General features: G+C 37.1%; 1 protein-coding gene across 2 annotated transcripts in view; it reads right to left on the bottom strand.

The window, feature by feature from the left end:
- DIAPH2 (diaphanous related formin 2) overlaps positions 1-21,393 on the bottom strand; it is a gene marked incomplete at both ends in the record, with an annotated part of 850,504 nt that overhangs the window by 200,612 nt on the left and 628,499 nt on the right. The window lies entirely within an intron of this gene.

Here is a 21,393-nt window from a genome sequence, read left to right as displayed (position 1 = left end):
AAAGTCATGCTTATTAACCTGTGTGAATATGGTAGGAGTCATAGATGTATAGGTAACCTATGAAAGCAAATCCAAAAAATAAAAAGTTTTCTCCCTTCTTTGGTTCCTAAGATCTTACGTTTTTTCTTTCCTGGAGACGATATTGCTCTTTCTTCATAGCCTTTCTAGACCATCCTATCTTCTCCTGAACATTTTCACTTTCTTTAAAGGTCTCTCCTCATCTTTATGGCATTTCATTGTTAGAGAATCCATCGACTCATATGCAGAGATGAAAAGATCCAGACCTTCCAAGAATCACGAAGCCTTATACGATCTGGCCTCATTTGATCCTTCATCACTCTGCTCCAGACCCACTGGTCTACCTGGCTCAGCCCAACACGCCCGTGGCCTTTAGACTCTCGCATACTTCCATGAAGCTTCTGTTTTTTGTTTGGTCAGGTTTTTGCTTTGTTTTTGTTTTAGTTTTTGTACTAGAGACTAAACTCAGGGGCTACACAGCCAGACCTATTTTATTTCTTCTTTTGAAAAGGAGTCTCACTAGGTTGCCAAGGGTCTCACTAAGTTGCTGAGGTTGCCCTTGAAACCATGACCTTCCCGTTTCAGCCTCCCAAGTACTGGGATTACAGGTATGCATCACCAAACCCAGATCATGTTTTTGTGTTAATGTCTCATCAGTGAGGCATTCCCTGGCCACCTTATACAAACAACCCCATAAAAACTTCCAGGCTCCTTCTTCCCTTAATTTTGTCCTCGTAACAGAAAAGGTCAAAACCTAGTTAAACTTTTGGTACTTCTACATCTTCTAAGAATTAGCAGCTGGAGCTAGTTGATTTACATAATAACAGTTTCAACCAGGGAGTTCTCAAAACATTAAATTACCAAGAACATCTCTATACACAGTTCCCTACACACCTCATATTTCTTTATTGTGGAAAATCTTAGCAGCCATGAAAAAAACATTATCCACCTAGGAATATTGAATTTCTTTCTAATCATCTATAGGTTATAGTTCACTGACATCTACATTTATTTTCTTTAAAATGCCAAGTGCTTTTGAGCCTGATATACATGACATTTGTCACACTGATGTAGCTCAATCTTCTGCTAAGAAAATTCACTTGGATAGAGATTAGTATTTACATAGAGCCTCTAAGGTTAAAAGATGTGCTCTAATTTTCAAAATAGGGTCTTTATTTTGAATGAGATATTTACGGGATCCATAAACATTAGCACTACACAGCTTTTCCAGTAATCTTTGGTTTAAGACAAAACATTTCCAGGTTTGGGTGGATGGTTTACACAAAATGTTCCTTGAGCTGATTTGTATAAATCGGTCCCTTTCAGCAGAGGGGGGGATGCATACTGCTCTGCGGCTGGTTAGGGAGCCCGCCGAACCGTACTGGAGTGTTCACCCAAGTAGCCCTCTTCTATTCAGCACAACCAGCTTACTGCTCAGCCTCCTTAGGAAACCAATACAAAATTAATGTATCTTCCGCATGCAGTACATATCTGGAGGTTTGACAGACAAACAGATCTTTGCACACCCGCGTGGTCGTGAAGAAAATCTCAAAGGTAAATTATTCAAAACAAGAAGAAAGAAAAAAAAGACTGTTATGTGCAAATCTCCTTGGATATTAAACTTGCAGTTGGTTACAAAGCGGTCATGCGCTGATAATGAAGACTGGCTGCGATCCCCAAGGCCTTCTTTTAAAATTTGCCTTACAACTGCAAAAAAAAATGTGAACTGAAGTTGGAGGAAAAACTGTCTTTCCCGTCACAGTCCATTAGAATGCTGAACTATGATTAGCTAGAAGTTAATCTGCAATCTGTAGCATGGAAAAGGTTTTCGAATGCTGCAGCTTTCTGCGGACATTTTTCTTGGTAGGTATGTGAGTATCTCTCTCTCCAACTGGCAAGGAAAAACAATGGCATTCAACCTGTCTCTATGGGCCTCGATTTGATTAAAATCTATGAAGCACTTTGAGTGACTATAGGATATTAATCTCTAACTTTTTTGAACCAAAGGAGTAAAATGAAATTCTAAAGTGACTGATAACCATACATTACTGGGAAAACATCTTGGGAAGGGTTGGGTGAAGGGAAGAGACAAAACGAGCACCCTGACACAGGCCTGAAATGTGAGCTTAGTGCCTAAGACTGCCACCATCTTAGAAGATGGAAGAGGCAGCATCATTAATAAGGTTTTTTCCTTATTCATTTCATGTCAATTCTTTCCCAAAGCGTTGGGGATGGCACAAAGGGCTTTGCGCAAGTGCTCTGCCACTGAGCCGTGGTCCCTCAGTAAGGTTTTTGATAAAGAATGACTTGGGTGGGATAAAAAATAACTTGGAGAATTAGATGAAAATACCGACTGACCTTGATAAGTAGAATCACAGACTCATAGAATAGGAAGAGCCTTCAAGAAATGTTTGATCTATGTTGGCATGGTAGCGCATGCCTGTCATCCCAGTACTGGGGAGGCTGAGACAGGAAGATGGCAGGTTAGAGGTCAGCCTCAGCAACTTAGCAAAACCTTCAAGAACTTAGTGAGACCCTCTTTCCAAATAAAAAATAAATGGGGCAGGGGCGATAGCTCAGAGGTAAAATGTCTCCTGGATTCAATCCACAGCAACACACACACACACACACACACACACACACACACACACACACAATGGTTGCTCTGCCTGTAGATATGGTTCCATGACATCCTTCAAAAACCTATTCTGCAACCTAATCACTTGTAAAGGGAAATACTTTCTTCTGTCTCAGTAAAAGGTGTCTTTTTTTTTTTAAGAGGACACCTTATCTATTGGCCTCTGTAAAACAAAACCAAACCAAAACAAAAAACCCAACCTCGTCAATATCTTCCTTTGAAATATGTTTCTGAAAGAAGAGTTTGTCCTTGGGAGTGATTATAGTGCTACGTTTCACAAAGTTAAAGCTAATGTAACAAAGACAAAGACGTTTTTAGTTCTATAAACTAAAAACTATAGTTGTATAGAGGGAGGGCATGGGTCAGAGAGGTCATTGAGAAAATCTGTTTGGACTCCAAATTAAGCGACTCAGTGCCACTTTCTAGAGTAAAAAAATTCTTCACAGAGATTTCTCTCCATAAATTCAATAATATTTAGGTTTTCCTCCGGGTCTTCTGTACTTGCTGACATTATTTTAAGTTATAGGCTTCTCCATCCTCACAAGTTTTTCCCCAAAATAAAGAGGACAAAGCTGGGAACAGTAAGCTAAGAGATGTGCTAGACACTAATTTTCCTAAAATATTAAAGCATTTGTTTTGTAACACTTGGAGGTGCACCCGTCAAGCCAGAACATCGGTTCTGATATAGCTGTTGGAACCATGAATTTTGTCTTTGGAAAAAGGCCATTGCTCTTTGAATGAAACTCCTCTTTTAGAATTAACATCTGAGTTCAATGAAATCCCTCATTATTTTAGATTCACACTATTTTCGACCAGAGATTTTGTCACCTGCTTGGATTATGCATCTTATTCATAAAATTTAGCTCAGTATCATTTTTGGCTGTTTCCAAAAACCAAATTCACCCTCACATTGCAAAGATTAAGTATGGCTGGAAAAATCGAAAGCGTATGCTGCATAAGTTTTAGGGAAGTCCAAAACAGTAACTCCCAAAATATTTAGGGCATTGTCATTATCTTTCAATAAGTCGCATAAGATTTCTTCGCTCCTACACATTTCTGGTCTGTCCTTTAAAAATAACCACACCTCATATAATGCCTACTGAGCAATTAGTACTGTTCCACTAAAAATTAAGAATCTTTTTTCAAGTTGATGTGTGCATGTCCTTGTATCTATGCTATGTGCTCCATGTGCATAATTCATATCTTATGATTCCTAACTGAATTTGATTCTATTTTCGATATAACATACACATCCAGTCAAAATTTGATTTTCTTCTTCTTTAGTGAAGTACCTCTCTGGACACATTGCCATTTATCAGTCCTTTGGGTGATGGGAGGTTCAAGGAAATAAAGAAGAGGCAGCAATACAACAGAGATAAAATGGCCTCATTAGTATTCAGTGGCTTGTGTCTCTCCTGAAGGAAAGAAATATTCATTCATTCATTCATTCATCATTCATTCATTCATCCACCTATTGTCATAGAATGGTCTAGTCCCTGGGGAATCAACAATAAGCATCACAGATAAGGCTTTTTCACTACTGGTACTTAGGGATCAGTCCTCTTTTTGTCTATCTCCCAGACTCAACTGACAGTTCAGTGGTATTCTAGAGTCTAGATCTTATTTTTAAACACCATCATTGAAAATGAATGTCATATGGCAGGGAAGATCTTTATGTTAGCCAATAGAGAGAGATTTGTTTTCCTTGCACTATAGGGCACCGATTCTTTCTTGAAAGTAAATTAAAATAGTTGTGCTCCATTTGCTTTTCACAAAGCTATCTTGATTACCAGTTAGAACTCTGTGCTCTTCTAAGCAGAAGGTGATCATTTGCAGATTTGTTGTCCTGTCTTCCAAAGTACTGACGGGAAGATGTTCTTCCTGTAATTATGGGGTAGAGCCTTTCCCTTTATTGATGTTGTCTGAACAATCAGGATAATTTTCTTATGTAGAGGAATATATATGTATAAAACACTAGAAACAAATGGAAACCGAGCAACATAAAAAGGGAGCCCCGATGAGGCACAAGAAATATGGAGATGCAGCACCTGGAGGTTGCGGTGACCCACAAATTAACCTGATACCACCAACTGATATTCCTATAAGGGAAATGAAATTTTTGTTAATTAGAAGATAGCCAAACTACTTTTAAAACTTCTCCTCCCTTTAAATGGAGACTGTGTTACTTCACTAGCCACTGCTACAAGATGCACTCATTCTATCTTATATTTATGTATATGTATATAGATACATATATAGTTAATAAATCTGTTATACATTTGTCATGCATTCAGACATCCATATATGTCCTTTATGAATATTCTCTGCAGCCTTGGCTCAGTTTTACAGCCTTTCAAAGGCTTATCAGTTAGCTTCTAGATTTCTAGAATTAGAATAATAGGTCTTGTGTTTATATTTTAAGAATAGAAAATCTGGCAGTCAAAAAGAACTTTAAGGTAAGGATGGTAAAGCAATGAAATTACATAAAAAATAAGAAAGAGCCTTCTTCAGAAAATGATTTGCAAGATGAGCTAGTTAGCTACTGAAGAGATAGGGAAACATGCCAAAGGCCTGAGACAGGAGATAAACCCATAGAGAACTCCAGAATTTCTATTCTTGAATAATCTGGTTCCATGGGTATATGTGCCTGAGTCATTCATGTGTAAAGCAGGAAAAATAAAATTAATATACAATTTCACGTCTCTATTTGCCACCTTCAGACTTGGGTATGTGACAGCAGAGAGAGCTGATCTGTAAATATCTGAAAACAGTATCTTGTGGATCCTTTCAAAATTGGGTTTGAATGAGATAGAGGTCAGAACCAGAGATATTCTGCTTTAAAATCCTATTTTCCAAACTAGAAATAATAAGGGCACTGCTATATACTAGTGATTGCGTTCTGGGAAGCAAGCCATTCCATCTGTATATGCAAACTCAAGCTTCATTCCACAATGTGAAACATATCTCGCTTCTGATTATATCCTTGATGATGACCTAGATTTGGCCAAATACCACTGCTCACTTACGTATGGGAATATCCTTTTCTTACTATGCTAATGATCTACTGCCCTCTCCTTTACCTCCCTCCTCTCTGGGTAATATGCCATTATTTATAGAGGAGTTTTCTGGCCTCATCATGAATCTTCTGCTTAAGTTACCTTATTTATTGGTATAAAGGGATTCTGCCATTAGGCTTGACATATTGGACAAATAACTTACATGAGGATTTAGGGAGTTTACAGACACACTACATTTTATTTCCTGTACAAAAGTTTGCAATAATAAATGTCATATTTTAGACTTGCCTTCTTTCAATGTGAACTTTTGCAGGAAGACTTTCTGACGCATGGATACTCTAGTACAATAAAATATCAGTGTTACTTTCTATATATTGTGTATTTATACTTAAGCATGCATAAAGGTAAAATATGACACTTTTTCTTATACCTAAGCAATTTATCATGATTAGATTTCATTGTAAAACTTAGGACTATTTCACTTCTTTTAAGGTACCAACTTCCCCAAAGAGAGAAGTTGAAATATTTTATTCTCTTCAAAGAGCCTTTGAAGATGGCAAGAGTTAAAGTAGAAAGATGAGGTATATGTTTGAAGAATAGTTTTTCTCTAATGATTTTTATCATAAAGAGAAAAAAACAAGACATAAGCAGGTGAATACCTGGCTATGGATAAATAATGAACTTTTAAAGGGTCACAGTCAGGCGTGAGTACATAGCAAGTCATAAAGTTATGCTGACAAAGTCAAGGTTTGATGCCAGAATGTACAAAAAGTGAAATGTGCCTTTGGTAAACTTTGTTTAAGAGTTATACTTGTAAAATACAGTATAAGATTTTACAATTCTTATTGAAGGTGATTAATGTACATAAGTACTTTAGCCAATAATTGTCAAATCAGTATTAATGATGATTCTAAGGGGTACTGAAACAATAAAAGGTTTTTAAATCTAACAGGAAATCAGATAGAAAAAGAAAAAGAGGTAGGCAGGGAGAAAGAGAAACAGAGGACTTCGAAGCATTTCTTTTATACTGGAAATTAAGCCTAGGGCCATTCTACCTCTGAGCTACACCCAGCCCTATTTTATTTTTTATTTTGAAATAGGGTTTCTCTAAGTGGCTGAGAATCTCACAAAGTTACTAAGGCTGGCCTCGAACTGAACTCCAATCCTCCAGTTCAGCCACCCAAGTACTGGGATTACAGATGTGTACCACCATGCACGGCTACTTCAAAGCATTTAATTCAAAAGGTCATTTATTATTGAATGTCTAGTATAGGGACAGCATGACTGCCACTTATAAGCATGGTTACTAATCAATAAATATTTGCTGATTACTTCTATGTGCTAAGCACTCTGCTATGTAATAAAAATTTAAAGATAACTCAGACACATTTACTCCAGTAAAGAAAGAGGAAGGTTGTCATGCCCATTAAAATAAATGGGGCAAATCTGTCATGGTGGTGCAAGCTTGTAATCTCAACATTTGGGAGGCTGAGACAGGAGGATCCTGGTTCAGGGACAGCCTCAGGTCCTACTTAGTGAGGCCCTTTGCAACTCATTGAAACCCTGTTTCAATATAAAGAATAAAAAATTTGGCTGGGAGTGTAGCTCAGAGGTAGAATTCCCCTGGGTTCAATCCCTAGGACCACAAAAAAAAAAAAATGGTGTGTTACAACAACCATATCCACAGTGTGATATGAGTACACAAAATATGGAGAGATGAATTTTTCTTGGAGTTAGAGGAAAGCATAGAAATCAATGGAATAGATGTGAACTACCCAGGATTAGGCAAGACATAACAGAGAAAGGAGCCATTGGATAGGGTGTTGAAGGATGAACAATATTTCACCAGGTGAAAGTAAAATTGCAAGTATGTTTGCATCCCAAGCCAAAAATAGTGGCTGGGAGAGTTCCATGGCCAAAGATTTCTAACTGGTAGTTCAGACTTTAAAGTCATCCATGGTAGGCCACTGAGGTTTCCAAGAAGCTGAATGTCCAAAAGAGACGCATGTTTTAGAAAACACTTGACAGCAGCATAAAGACAGTTTGGAAGTTGCTGAGATGAAGCACAGGACAACTGAACATACTGCTGTAGGAGTCCATGGGAGAGGTGATAAATCTGGAGATTAAGGTAGTTAAAGCTGCAGTTATGATGAATCAGAAATATCTTAAGGCATGAGCAATATGACCTGGACAATGAAAAGATGTGGACCGCAAGGGAAAAGAAATCACCAAGTGGTACTGGAAAATTGGACAAAGATGTAATGGTTCCAGTCTGAATCTGCTGAATTCGAGGTAGTTGTATTGAATCTAGTTTGTGGTAGCCAACAGACATTTGAGTCTAGAGATGAAGAATCAGATTTCAACTCAGGAAAGCACAGAAATCAGGAGAACATATATGACCTGCCCAGGAGAAATCATGCAAGAGCAAGGTCACACCCTCCTTCCTACAGGCAAAGAATCCAGAGTTAGCAATTAGGAATGTATTTCTACTGAGAATCAAAAGCAGCAAATACTGCCCTTATTATGAAAAAAGATTGTTCTTTTGGTCAGGCTACGTGTGCACTCTACTATACAACAGAGTAAGGGAGAAATATGGAGTAGAAAACTTGATCAGTTAATCAGGTCAGCCACTGTAGTCAGCCTGCTTACTATGCAAGATGAGTGCAGAATTTCTGCTTAAAGGGCAATATATGAAGGTCCAAATGCTATCTGGGAAGGAAAAGGGAAATCCACAGCTCCAGTTCAGCCCACAATGCAGTCAATGAGATTTGAAAGTTAAGACTCAAGACACTGTATCTGATTTCTGTGATTTCTCCATGAGAATCTTACCTTAATACCTTTATTTAAATGCTCCATATTAAGGGCTAGCAAATGTTTTCAGGAAAGGGCCAGAAGGTTAATAATACCGGATAGCTTTGGAGGTCAAAAGGACTCTCTTTCAACTACTCACTCTAGACAGCATAGCGAGAAAGCAGACATCAATACAACCCTATTTACAAAATTAAGGATGGGCTAAATTTGGCCTTAGGGTCTTGGGTTACACATTACTTGATCTTTTTCAAGAGGGAAGTCAACACACAGAAGGAAGCTGATGAGAAAAAGCTGTACTTGTTCCTAAGGCCAGGCTATAAGACTAAAATAGGTAACCATTATTTAAGGGGGGAAGGAATCCCCGACCTAGAAAGATTAAGCAATCGTGTAAATGATATTTTTCAGAGGTACAGGCAAGGTAGCTTTACCCCAGTATTTCGTTTACGAGCTAGCTGTGCTGCAAGAAGTTCTTGACAATTGTTCTGCTGGATGGAAGCACTGTCCTGAATTTAAAGGGCACGTATGTAATACAGAATGAGTGACACATTAGTACTGCATTAGTTTATCAGATCAACTAGATGACAGCTGGAAGTGAACAAGGACCAGAGGGAAGACATTCAAGATGAACTAAATGTCTCTGGAAGTTCTTTATAATTTTTTTATACTTTTGGCACTAAAAATATGCTTTTACTCCACTACACGCTTTGCTATACATCTCATCTTTTGTCAGAGCTACCTGTCTGGAAATCTATTTGAGGATATTAATGTCTATCTTCCTAAATAAGATATTTGGGTTACCTTGGTGAAGAAGCGGACACTGACATTGAATTCATATTTTTAAGTGTGTATTTTTACGAGGAAAAATGCTATTTTCCTTTATTATTTTCTAGAAGCAAATATATTAATATGCTTCATTAACAGAGAAAAGAGCCACAGCATTAGAAATGGCATTAGGGAAAGGGTAGATGGCTGGTCAGGGGATCCACGTTTATGAGAACTTGACTTTCAGAGTGGGCAATGTGTCCCGATTCTAGGTAAGGTTCTTTATTTCGTATCCTCCCTAATTACAAAAGATAACGCTACGGTTCACTCAGACAGTATGATAGAGCCCTTGGCAAAACTCTTCCTCTTAAGTGGGACGATTCATTTTTACTTCTTCTACACCACATGAACATCCACAGCAAATGAACACCTTCTAAATGGACTGTTGAAAACTCCATGTTCTCTGCATTTAAGGAAAGTCATTATGTCAAAATCTAAATCTTAGTTTAAAGTATTGCTTATACAGTGGAACTGCATACATAAGGTTGAAAAACTTTTAGCCATTATCATGCAGCCATTCCATTTGGCATGGTTTCTTCTCTCCATGTGTTCTAACATATAGTATAATTTATGTTTATAGTCCTTTACTGTCTTACCTTTCCCCCATTACAAATCAGGCACCAGGAAGGCAGGGATTATTGTCTGTTTTAATTTAATAATTGTCGAATGAATGAATGAATGAATGAATGAGAAATATAAGCAAGTAAGCAAGTTAGAAAAGCAGAACTGTTTTTATGAGTTTTTCTAACTAAAGACAAAGCACAAACAAGAGAAAGGATAACCTGACAAACTTAGTGAGATTGTAAAGCAACTCACTGAGACCCTGCTTCAAAATAAAAAATAAAAGATCTGAAAGTGCAGCTTAGAATACACTTGGGTTTGATCCCCAGTACTCTCCCCACCCCCTGTAAAAAAAAAAAGAAAAAGAAAAAAAGAAAGTAAACAGAATGTTTTAAATTTACATTCATATTTTCCAAGAAAAATGTTTTTGCAATCCTGAGCATTGTACCCAGGGGCATTCTACCTCCAATCTACACCTCCAGCCCTATTTTATTTTTTATTTTAAAACGGGGTCTCCCTAAGTTGTTGAGGGCCTCACTAAATAGCTGAGGTAGCTGTGAACTTGTGATCTTCCTGTCTCACCCTGCCAAGTAATAGGATTATCAATGTTTGCCACCATGCTCAGCTTCCAAAATAGTATTTATTTGGAAGATTTGGGGATGGAAACTAGTGGCTCTCTACCATTGTACTACATCCCTAGTCCGCACTACATTTCGAGATAGTTATTACTGAGTTGCCCAGGCTGGCTTTGAACTTTCTATCCTCCTGCCTCAGCCTCCCCCAAATCGGGGCACCAACACACCCATCTATATTTAACTACTTAAATAAACACACACATAAGGCATTTCACAAATAAAATACATCCGTATTTCACCAACTTGGAACTTTTGGCAAGGCTAAACAAATTTACTTTTGTGCTATGTCAGATACGTTTTTTGCCTGTTGCAATTCATCAAATGCCATCATTTTACTTGCTGGCAACACCCTGGATTTGGTTTGGCTACCAACTCTGCACAGCCACGTGCTGAGGCAAGGGGCCCTATTTTAGTCACAGTGATGAACCGATCAGCTCAGGGAAGCTGATGTGAACCAACTGTGGATGATAAAATTCAAAGAAAAAAACCAACACCCAGAAGATTCCGCAATAGTTTTCTTCCCTACTACAAAAATGCTTCATGGGAGGCAATATTATTTTCTTTGCTAGAGAGCACTGTATTTGCAGGTGAGGCTGGAACAACCGCAGTCATTCTGCAAACCTGAGCCAAAATGATAACAATGACTAAACTGATATATTTAGAAAATATGTTTCCTAGGTGATATATGTAATCGACCTAATTAACTGCCTTCCCTCTATACTTCTTGTAATACAAAAAAGTAAATCCATTTTTTAGCCAATTTCTGTTATATTTTCTCACACTGGATAGCCAAAAGCATCCTGATATACTATGAAAAGAACAAATATCAAAAAATACTTATCCTTTTAAAAGAAAAATGAAACCAATTATTTTCAGGCACTTAAAAACACGAGTTGTCTATACATACAAGCAGCTATAATAATTATAAATTGATTTGGCCTATTTATAAAAGTATATAAGACATATTTTGTCTAAACAATGTTCAAATGTAATGAAAGCATATTTCTTTAAAAATATTATATTTTGAAATTTTTATTATAGTACAAAAATAGCCACGTGATTCAGGTATTTTAAAGAGGCTTCATCTTGATTTGCATTTTAATATATAAATCTTTAATTTTAAAGTAAAGAACAAAATACCAGAGCAAATGCTTTCTTGTGGATGTTATCTGATGAAAGGAGATGGTTTATAACACTAGAGATAATTAAGATTCAAAATAAACGTTCAAAAATCACTGAAGAAATCAACCTACACTTCCCATCTACAAATTACACTGACACTAGTCACATTTATGATTCTATCCAAATTTTTGATAGCCATCTATTTAGCTCTTTTCACCCACACTTGGACATGAGGCATTAGCTTTTTTTCAACACCCAAATCAAAGACAATTGAGCGAAAACAAATAGAAACTATCCCAAACTCTACTGTCTCCAGAATAAATAGGTTTGGCTTTTTTGTGCACTATTTATAAATTTTAAAAAATAAGATCTAATGACTTCACCAAAACCATGAAATTAAGTAATCCATTATTTTAAACCAGGAATTTATAGGATCCCCAAAGAATAATGGGCTTTGTGAATCTTCCATTTCAAACACCAAAATCTGAATAGATGGATGACTGATCTATTTCCAGGCTTTAGGAATACCATGTATTGTCTACTTTGCCCAACAGACAAATCAAAAATGCAAGGAAATTCTGAATATCATAACATCAAATCTGATCCATGAGCAAAAACAACTGTTTCATAATTAAGATTATAATGACATTCCACATCTGAAAAAAATTAAGAGACTATTTCATAATGCTGAAATTTGGTTCCAGAAAAGAAGAAAATGAAGGAAACACAAGGGAAAACTACACACACACACACACACACACACACACACACACACATTCATGATACTAGTTCTCATTTTAAACAGTAATATTACAGCTGTTAAAGATTTTTGTAATTAATTATAAACTTTTATAATATGAAAAATGTACATCCATAAACAGACATCCCAGGTGAGAAAAATAATAGCTCTTAAATCAAAAGGGTACTGCGGGGACCAACAGCAGAGTGCTAAGGAAAGAGAAGTGTGAATGCGTCCAACAATCCAGACAGCAATTAGTGACTTAAGGACCCTCGAAAAAAGGGAAGTTTGATAGGTGCAATATGGAGAACACAGAAAGAGAAAGCAAGACGCTGCAGATCTATTTACAGGTGACTTATAATAGTCAGGATTGTTAGCGTGTGCTAAAGACCAGGTGTTTGTAAAGCACCATCCTGAAACAACCCAATTAACATTCTTGATCACACTGAATGCTGATGGAAAATTCCATGCAGGCCTAAGTAACCAGCATTTTTCCAAGAAAGTATAAATTTTAGGAAGTTTTGATAAGACTTTTTGTCATCATTAGTTTAAGAAAAACAAATTCACAATTCAAATACCTGTATACATATGTAAGGAAATGCCTGGTAGAATACATGATTAAAATGTTATTTATCTCTGGGTGAAACCAGTTGAATTTTTAATTTTTTGTGTCTCTATTTCATAATCTCCCCACATTTTAAATTCATGATTGATAAAGAAGTTTAGAAGCCATATGAACCAGGACACCTTTGGATGGTATAGAAAACATTAGTAAGTAAAGCACTTGCCTGCCATACCTAAGACCCTGGGTTTATTCCCCAGCACCACAGAACAAAAAGGGAGAGAGACAGAGAGACAGGAAGAGAGACAGAGAACACTACTAATTAAAAGAAAAACACAGTGATCAAGTCAATAACTGGAATTATCATTAAAAACCAAATCAATGTGACAAACAGATGCATTGTTTACTTAGTACTGATTTTACTTCCTAATTTGGATCAGTGCACACTGCTTTTCAACTTAAAAAAATCCTTAACAGGTAACCTTGAAACAGGGTTTCTCAATCTCAGGACTACTGACATTTTGGGCCAGATACTCCTTGGGAGGCCATCCTGTATATTACTGATGTTTAGTAGTATCCCTGTCTTCACCTACTACGCGTAGCCAGTAGGACATTTTCCTTAGTTTTGATAGCCAAAACGATCTCCAGTCCTTGCCAGATTTCCCTTAGAAGGCACAATCCCCCTTGGGTAAGAGCCACTGGCCTACATGAATACCAGCAGTCAGTCTTTGAGCAGTTGCTTCTGCTCTAGATAATCTGCATTGATTATCCTATTGTCCAGGACAGCTGTCAGTCACTAAGAAGGAATTGGAGCTTGGTTACTGCTCATCCAAGCATATGGTGGATAACCTTTAGATCATAACAATTAGCTGATAACTGCTTCTCTGGAAATAAAATAGCTGTTTTCCCACTTTTAACTCAGCATGGAACACAAAGAGACAATGTATGTTTACCACTAAGCCTGAAGACCAAAATGAGGTTGGAGAGAACAAAAAGAAAAGGACTTCTTTGAACATGAAAGGTCACACAGGAGGAAAACAGTGATCACAGTCAGTTCACGTGTCACTTTGTCTTTCAGTATTTCTTAAAACACACAGAATCACTGCCTCTCTTCTACTATGCTCACCTATTATGTTATATATCTATATATATATATATATATATATATCTATATATATATATATGGTATGTATATATATAGTATGTATCATACTTCACCATTGCTATTTCCCACTAGAATAGAACCCCTGGGGGGCAAACAGTTTGATTTGTTTTTGTCTTTGATTGTTTAGTTCATTGCTTTCTTAGTGCATAAACTCACCCACACATTCCCTTGGTTACGCATGCTGTGTGCGACCCAGAGAGGACGAGTTACAGTGCTGATCTGTGAGCATATAGGGATGAACACTGAACACATCACAGGGTGAAATGTGCTACGGTGGAGGTATGAAAGCACACGGAAGGGTTATCAGGACCAAAACAGGAATGTTAGGGAGGGCTTCTCAGGGCGCATGACTTGAAAAAGTTGATGGACAAATAGGAGGATGGAGGGAAGGGGAAAGGAACTCAATGGGCATAACAGGAACAGTCCTTTCACTTCCAGCTGTAGACTAGGGCTTTGATATCTTTTCTCATTTACAAAATTGTGTCCATCTCTCTGTATATTTATCCATCCATCCATCTATGTTGGAATTAGGGATTGAACCCAGGGGCATTCAACTTCTAAGAAATAGATCCAGTCCTATTTTTTTATTTTGAAACAGGGTCTCACTAAGTTCTTGGTAAGTTGCTGAGACTGTCCTCAAACCCGTCATCCTCCTGTCTCAGCCTCCCATGTACTGGGATTACAGGCATATGCTACCATGTCTGATGCCTGACAAAGTACTGATTACTGAATAGACAAAAAGTAAAGATGAAATGGGGGGGGGATCTCAGCAAGCTGAGAGAGTAGCACCAATGGTATTATCCTCAAGGATCCTAAAACTGAGGTTGTAAAAGGTGTACTTTTATAGGTACTTCTGAAATACCTTGAGGTATCTTTGGCCAATCTCAAGACCCCTGAAAAAGGTCAGTTTACAAAGGTCAGCTCTATTGCTTATCTTATAACCTTCTGGTGTTTGAACATAATTCAGTGATAACTTATTTATGGGGAATACTACCATGAAAAATACTAGAAAAGGTGCTGCCAGAACTAAATAGGCTGTATTTTGTTTCCTGACTCTAATTCTTACCAGGTTTTAGTAGGAAAAGAAGGCACTGAACTGATTGTGTTAACATTTTCATTGTTAAATATTAGATTGACTTTGATATTTCAAGGGCAAAATTTAGCTTGTCATAAACAATTCTGTTAGAAAAATTATTAGAAACATTTATGATACTTTTACATTTTATAATGTTAATCTAAAATGTATACATATTTTAAAATCATTCATATCAGTAGGCATTTTTATGATGTTAGGGAATTTGGGTTTTCTTTAAAACATGTATACCATCATTACATATTCCTTTAGTTCTTTATGATACAATATTTAACTTTTCTATACAAGGAACAATCTTATCAGAAAAATAGGACATCACTTCTGGCCCAGAGTAAATAGTCAAACAGAATGCCACAGTTGATAGGTGACATCTTTTCCTACAGAAAAATTCAATGAGATCTGTACTTAATACAGTAAAGTTGGCTCTCCAACACAGCTGGGGAATGAGGTATTCTGGTCAAATATTCTACTTAATAGAGTTACCATATATTTTGCATGGCTAGCCTATTTTCAAAGAGTTGCAAAAGATCAAAGTAAACCCAAGGCTATGTAGCCAGGGTGGTCCTGGTTGAGCTCAAAGGGAATTAGCTGGGCGTATGTGATTAACTGGAGGGAGTTGGTGGGCCCTTAGGGCTCTATTTGCATGGCTCTATTTGTATTCCTGGCTTCTAGGAATAGGGAGATGCAAACCAAGGTGCCTGAACGAAAGGGAGGAAGGAGGGCAATGGAGGGGTTTATGGTATTAAGATCCCCTTTGGGTGTCTAAGATTTGAAACATTTTCTAAAGCCTCCAAGGAAAAAGGGATCAGAGGAGGAGTGAAAGGCACTGTTTATGAGGAGTCCATGAAACAGGCTACTTCTGCACTGAGCCTAACGACACCATAGTGCTTCAAGTGTCGGTGGCAAAATGGGAGCAGTAGGAGACTGTACCACGGGCCCACACGGTGGCTTTCTCATTGAAGGTGAGCCCAAGTAGCTTCAGAGAGGGTTCCTGGAGCTAGAGTGCGTCAGGAAGGGAAGGGGCTTTGTCTGTGTGGTTCAATGCTATATTCTCATCATTCTAGAAGAGTAGGTAGTCTACTGCTCACTGTGAGCAAATATCAATGATATTAGATAACATGTCCTAGCATGTGTGAGATGATTCCAAATGTGTCTGTGGAAGGAGAGCCTGCAGGATCTTAAGTCCTGCCAGTGGGGAGAAAGATGAGGTCATTTAGAATATTTGGATTATTGTTACTAAGGCAACCTCCCTCTGAAATCCCAAGTGATGAGACTTGGAGACATTTAGCTTACAAAGAAAACTAAATTATTCAAGAGGCAAATGAGAGTCTTGCCTTTTCTCAAGGTCATTTTCATTATATTAATTACTATTTTATTGGCAAAGTAAAGAGAAACCAACTTAGGAGCCGTCCAATGGTGATGGCTGGGTGATGAAATTCTAGATAACAGTTTCTATTTCTGAGCAAGACACTGATTTCTTATACAAGTCCACCATTTTTATAAAACAATACCGCACAAAAGTTTGAGTAAATGTCAAGAGCTTTGTGAATTGAAGATTTAAAATGTGTCCTAATAACTTAGTCTTCTTGGATCAGGGTTTATATACAGAGTCTTTTCATGCAAAAATCTATCCTCATTTCTTAAGAGGCAAATTACTTTTAATGAATAAATAAGATTTTCTGGATATTATCAATTTAGTGTTTTGAGTCTAACTACATGCAGATGCTCACTCTGCTCTTCCAATTATAAGTTTGATTTAGACGTGACTGAGGCCTTGAAAAGGAAAAGAAGGCTGAAGAGAGAGACCTGAGATTTCTGAAATTAAGTATCTCCATAAGCCCATATGGCTACACGGTGAGCTCTCCAGAAGCTGATATTTTAAAAGAACGATTACTTAACATAGAATAAGGAATATCCTTGAGAACTGACAGAAGTCTGACTTTGGTAGTCATAATTTCCCATGGCCCACCAGCTACAGAAGCAATTCAGGCATAAGGACAATTCTACACTGGCCTCGTAGCCTTCCTCTAACTTTGATGCGTCTCCTCTAGTTTTGATAACGTGCCAGGTTCTACTCTTAGGAACTCGCTGACCTCATTTTGTGCTGGTTCTACTGTCCAGATTTGAGGTTTCCCAATTTGAAAACAGAGTGAATAAGTGATTGTGGTCCATTCACAACCAACCACATATAGCCTGGCCTCTAAGTAACCATAGTTTTATTGTAAACCCATTTTAAAAAAATTGTGGTACTGGGGATTGAACCCAGGGACATTCTTACCTATAAGCTACACAGCCCTATTTTATTTTGAAAAAAGGGTCTCATTAAGTTGCTGAGGCTGGCTTTGAACCTGTGATCCCCTGGTCTCAGCCTCCCAAGTACTGTGATTAGAGGCATGTGCCACAACTCTGGGCTCCTTCAATTTTTAAGATTCAGATGTATCATGAGGACATAGGGAAGGAAGTCATGAAAGAATCTTAAGAAAGTAAACTTATGCTACCATGTTTTTAATTCTGCCCTGATTCTAATACGATGCATGGATTAGAAGATAGAAATAGATGAGACTGGCTATGGTATACATCAGTGGTGGACCAGTTGTCTAGTATGTGGGAGGCCCTAGGTTTAATCTCCAGCCATGCAAAAATAAATTAAAAAATGGATAAAAGGCAGACACAGATTCACGAGGTCAATATTATTGTCCAACTGAGAGTTGGTAAAGGCCCAGAACTAAACAGTGTTAGTAAGCTTGGAGACAAATGCGTAGGATGAAAAAGATACCTAGGAAGGAGAATCAGCAAGCCTGAAAAATGGCATCAAACTCCATGATTACTTGATATCACTTATCCTCCTAGCACTTAGCCAGTTTAATGCTCATCTAAGAGCTGTTCCAAATTTATTTATCAAACAAACTGTTGCACATATTTTTTTTGTTGAGGAGAAATCTGGTAGCATGATTAATAGTAACGACAATGTTTTCAAGTTCTGTCAGTGCATCTAATCACTCTACAAAGCTTTATTCCTGTATTTCTAGCATGTGAGGTATAGAATGAGGACGCACACACAACAAATATTTATTGAGCGCCTGGATAACATATTGTTCGTTAAGAACAACACAAAACAAAAACACACAGAAGCAGCAGGAAACTGACAGATTTAAAAAAGAGAAAAGAAGTATTTTCTATAATTTATTTGAAGCCAGGAAAGTTATTGAAGTATAATGCTTGCCTCAAACACTTTCCCAACAGCTGAAATTAATTTTTATGCCTAAGCAAGATATTGCATGGTGGTAAAACATATAAGGTTCGCTGATTTTGATTATTCTATTGAAAATATCTCAGAAGGCAAAAAAGACTGTGTAGTCAACTATTTGAACTAGTAGAATGACTGAAGCAAAAAAAAAGATGTTGAGACATTGCATAAGCATGGAATTTTATTTTCTTCCACAAAATATTAAACTTCAATTTAGGGGCTGTTAATTAATCTTGCCTCAGTTATATGCTGTTCTTAAAACTCTAATGAAATCTCAGAGAAAATAAGTAAAACGGCACCCTCAGCTCTGACTTTGGAAATGTTTCTAATAGCATATATCTCCATACCAATATATTAGACATTCATTTAAATACCTTTAATATCCTTCTTAGGTTAGTAATATAAAATATGACTGATACGAATAATTTATAGAGCAGCATCCCATAGAGATTACCCAATTCTGCTTTCATTCATTTGAATGTGATTATTTTGAGCAGGGTCTTAATCCATAATGTCAACCTCTTTTATTTATTTCTGTTTTTCTCATTTTTTAAAATACATCTTTCTCAGAGAAGGAATTTTTGGTATGTGCATTCTGTTTATGCTACACATGCCAAATAGATCTCCCAAGATGAAACTCTGAGCTCATTTGGAAGTAATTTTTGGTAGCACATGAATCAGAACTCTTATTTTCCTCTCTGCACTACTGGTATTTTATTGTTCCCATCTATAGTCCAATATGCTTTTAGTGCTAAGAACCCTGAGGCCAAACACACAAAGCACTAAGAAATTGGGAACTTCTGGTGATTACAATTTTTGTCTCCCTTTCAGAGATCTTCCCTGGGAGACCGAAATCACTTTAAACTCACTATGAAACAGAAACATGGTGAACACAAATGATTGACAAAAGTTGGTGATGTTGATTAGAAACCTTTGACTTATAGGTCAGGTATGAAACCCTTACACCTGCTTGTCAGACTTCTGTGGGTTTCTCAGACTCTGCCCAAATGTCAAATTCTCTATGAAGGCTTCTCTGTCCAGCACATGCAGAATTAGGCAGTTCCTTCTTTGCATTATCATCGTATCTTAACATATTACTGTGGCAGCACTTGTCAAGTTATATTGCATTCATTTGTTTGATTCTCCCCATTCATAGAGAGAGACAAACTATTTTCTTCCATTTATTTTAGACCAGAACCTGATCAAATTCAAGTTGGTTATCCATAAATAATTGAAAGGAAGGTCAGGGAATGTCTAATAGTACTCTACATCTGCATAGCAAAGGTTAAAAGGTCTTTTCACACGGCGGTCAGAGGACATGGTCGCAATTATTATCCATATGTTAGAGATGAGGAAACCAAAGCTCAGAGAGGTTACATAGCCAATCTAAGTTCTAGACTGCTAGGAACTGGTACACCTAGTTCTTAGGTCAGTATGTAGGTAGAAATTTGTAGGCAAACAAGCGGCAGTGTTATATAGGGAATAGATGGCAATGGCTGACCAGGACTGCAGTAGGTAAGTGTTTCAGATTAGTTTATACATTGTAGAATCTGGTTACTCATTTTGACATTCAATCTAAAGGGATTCTCAAGAAGTTCAATGCACAGGAACTAGACATACTAATGTTGGATTATTTACAATGAGATAGCTTTATAACAAATTCTTTTCCTGTATTCAAGCTACGTGGGTAATGAAATCAACAGAGAAAAAAAAAGATATGATATATGAAACTCAGCCATCTCTAAAATTCTGAACGTGATTCACAGACTACTACAGTAGAACAATTTCTTAAAGATCAGCGTACTAAGTCTTTCACTTTACAAAAGAACAAAACAATAGCAGAAGCAATAACAATGGAAGACTAGAAAGGATAAATGACTTACCTGAATTCACACAGCTTATCTTATACAAGGGCACATAATCAAGTCTTCATAATAACAATATCCTTATTTCTTAAATTATGATGGAAATAATACAAGAATAGTTCTTAGTAAGCCTCTTTGTCATCTGGCTCATATGACTAGATATAGGTAAAATGCAGAAATTATCCCTTAAAAATACCCGCAACACGGTAAAAGTATACCGCGAACTGTGGTACGTCTGTTTATTAAGCAAGCAAGGAGACACATAATACGACAGTCAGTATTCTAGGGTGCAATCCATGTGAAAACAAGATACTTTTAGATGGAGACTGATAACATTAATTACATATTTTTCTCTCCATTTACCCATATATATTGTCTTTTAAAATAATTTGTTGTATTTATCACATCGATGGTCTAACCAAAGTATATTTCCTTGGTCTTTATTACTTTTTAAAGACATATAATATTTTTCCTTTGTCCATGGGGGATACTTCCCAAGAACTTCTGCAGATTCCTGAGGCCACAATTCGTACCAAACTCTATACATGTTTTTTGTTCCTATACATACATAACCATGATAAAGTTTAATTTATAAATAAGGCATAATAAGAAAGTAATACTGTAACTAATATTAAAATAAAACAATTATAATAATTTGAATCTTATGAGTTGTTTACTTTTGAAGTTTTTTTTGATATTTTCAGACCACAGCTGACCATGGGAAAATAAAACTAATACTGTGAAAAGTGAAACTACAAGTAATGGGTGACTATAGTACTTTTTGTTTCCTTACTGAAAATAACCTGGTTGTTTATGTGCTTATACCATTTAAAATCTGAAAACGGCCAGGCGTGGTGGCGCACGCTTGTAATCCCAGTGCTTGGGAGGCTGAGACAGGAGGATCGCACAGGTTTGAAGCCAGCCTCAGCTACTTAGTGAGGCTCTCAGCAACTTAGTGAGACCCTGTTTCCAAATAAAGTATAAAATAGGTCTGGGAGTGCAGCCTGGAGGTAGAAAAGCCCCTGGGTTCCACCCCCAGGATTACAAAAAAAAAAAAAAGATTTTACTACTCTCTCTTAGGCTTCTCATATTAGTAGA

Source organism: Muscardinus avellanarius (genome assembly GCF_963383645.1).
Source record: "Muscardinus avellanarius genome assembly, chromosome: X".
Classification (NCBI taxonomy): Eukaryota; Metazoa; Chordata; class Mammalia; order Rodentia; family Gliridae; genus Muscardinus; species Muscardinus avellanarius.
Note: the sequence above shows the minus strand (reverse complement) of the source record. Positions and strands in the feature narration are given on the sequence as shown.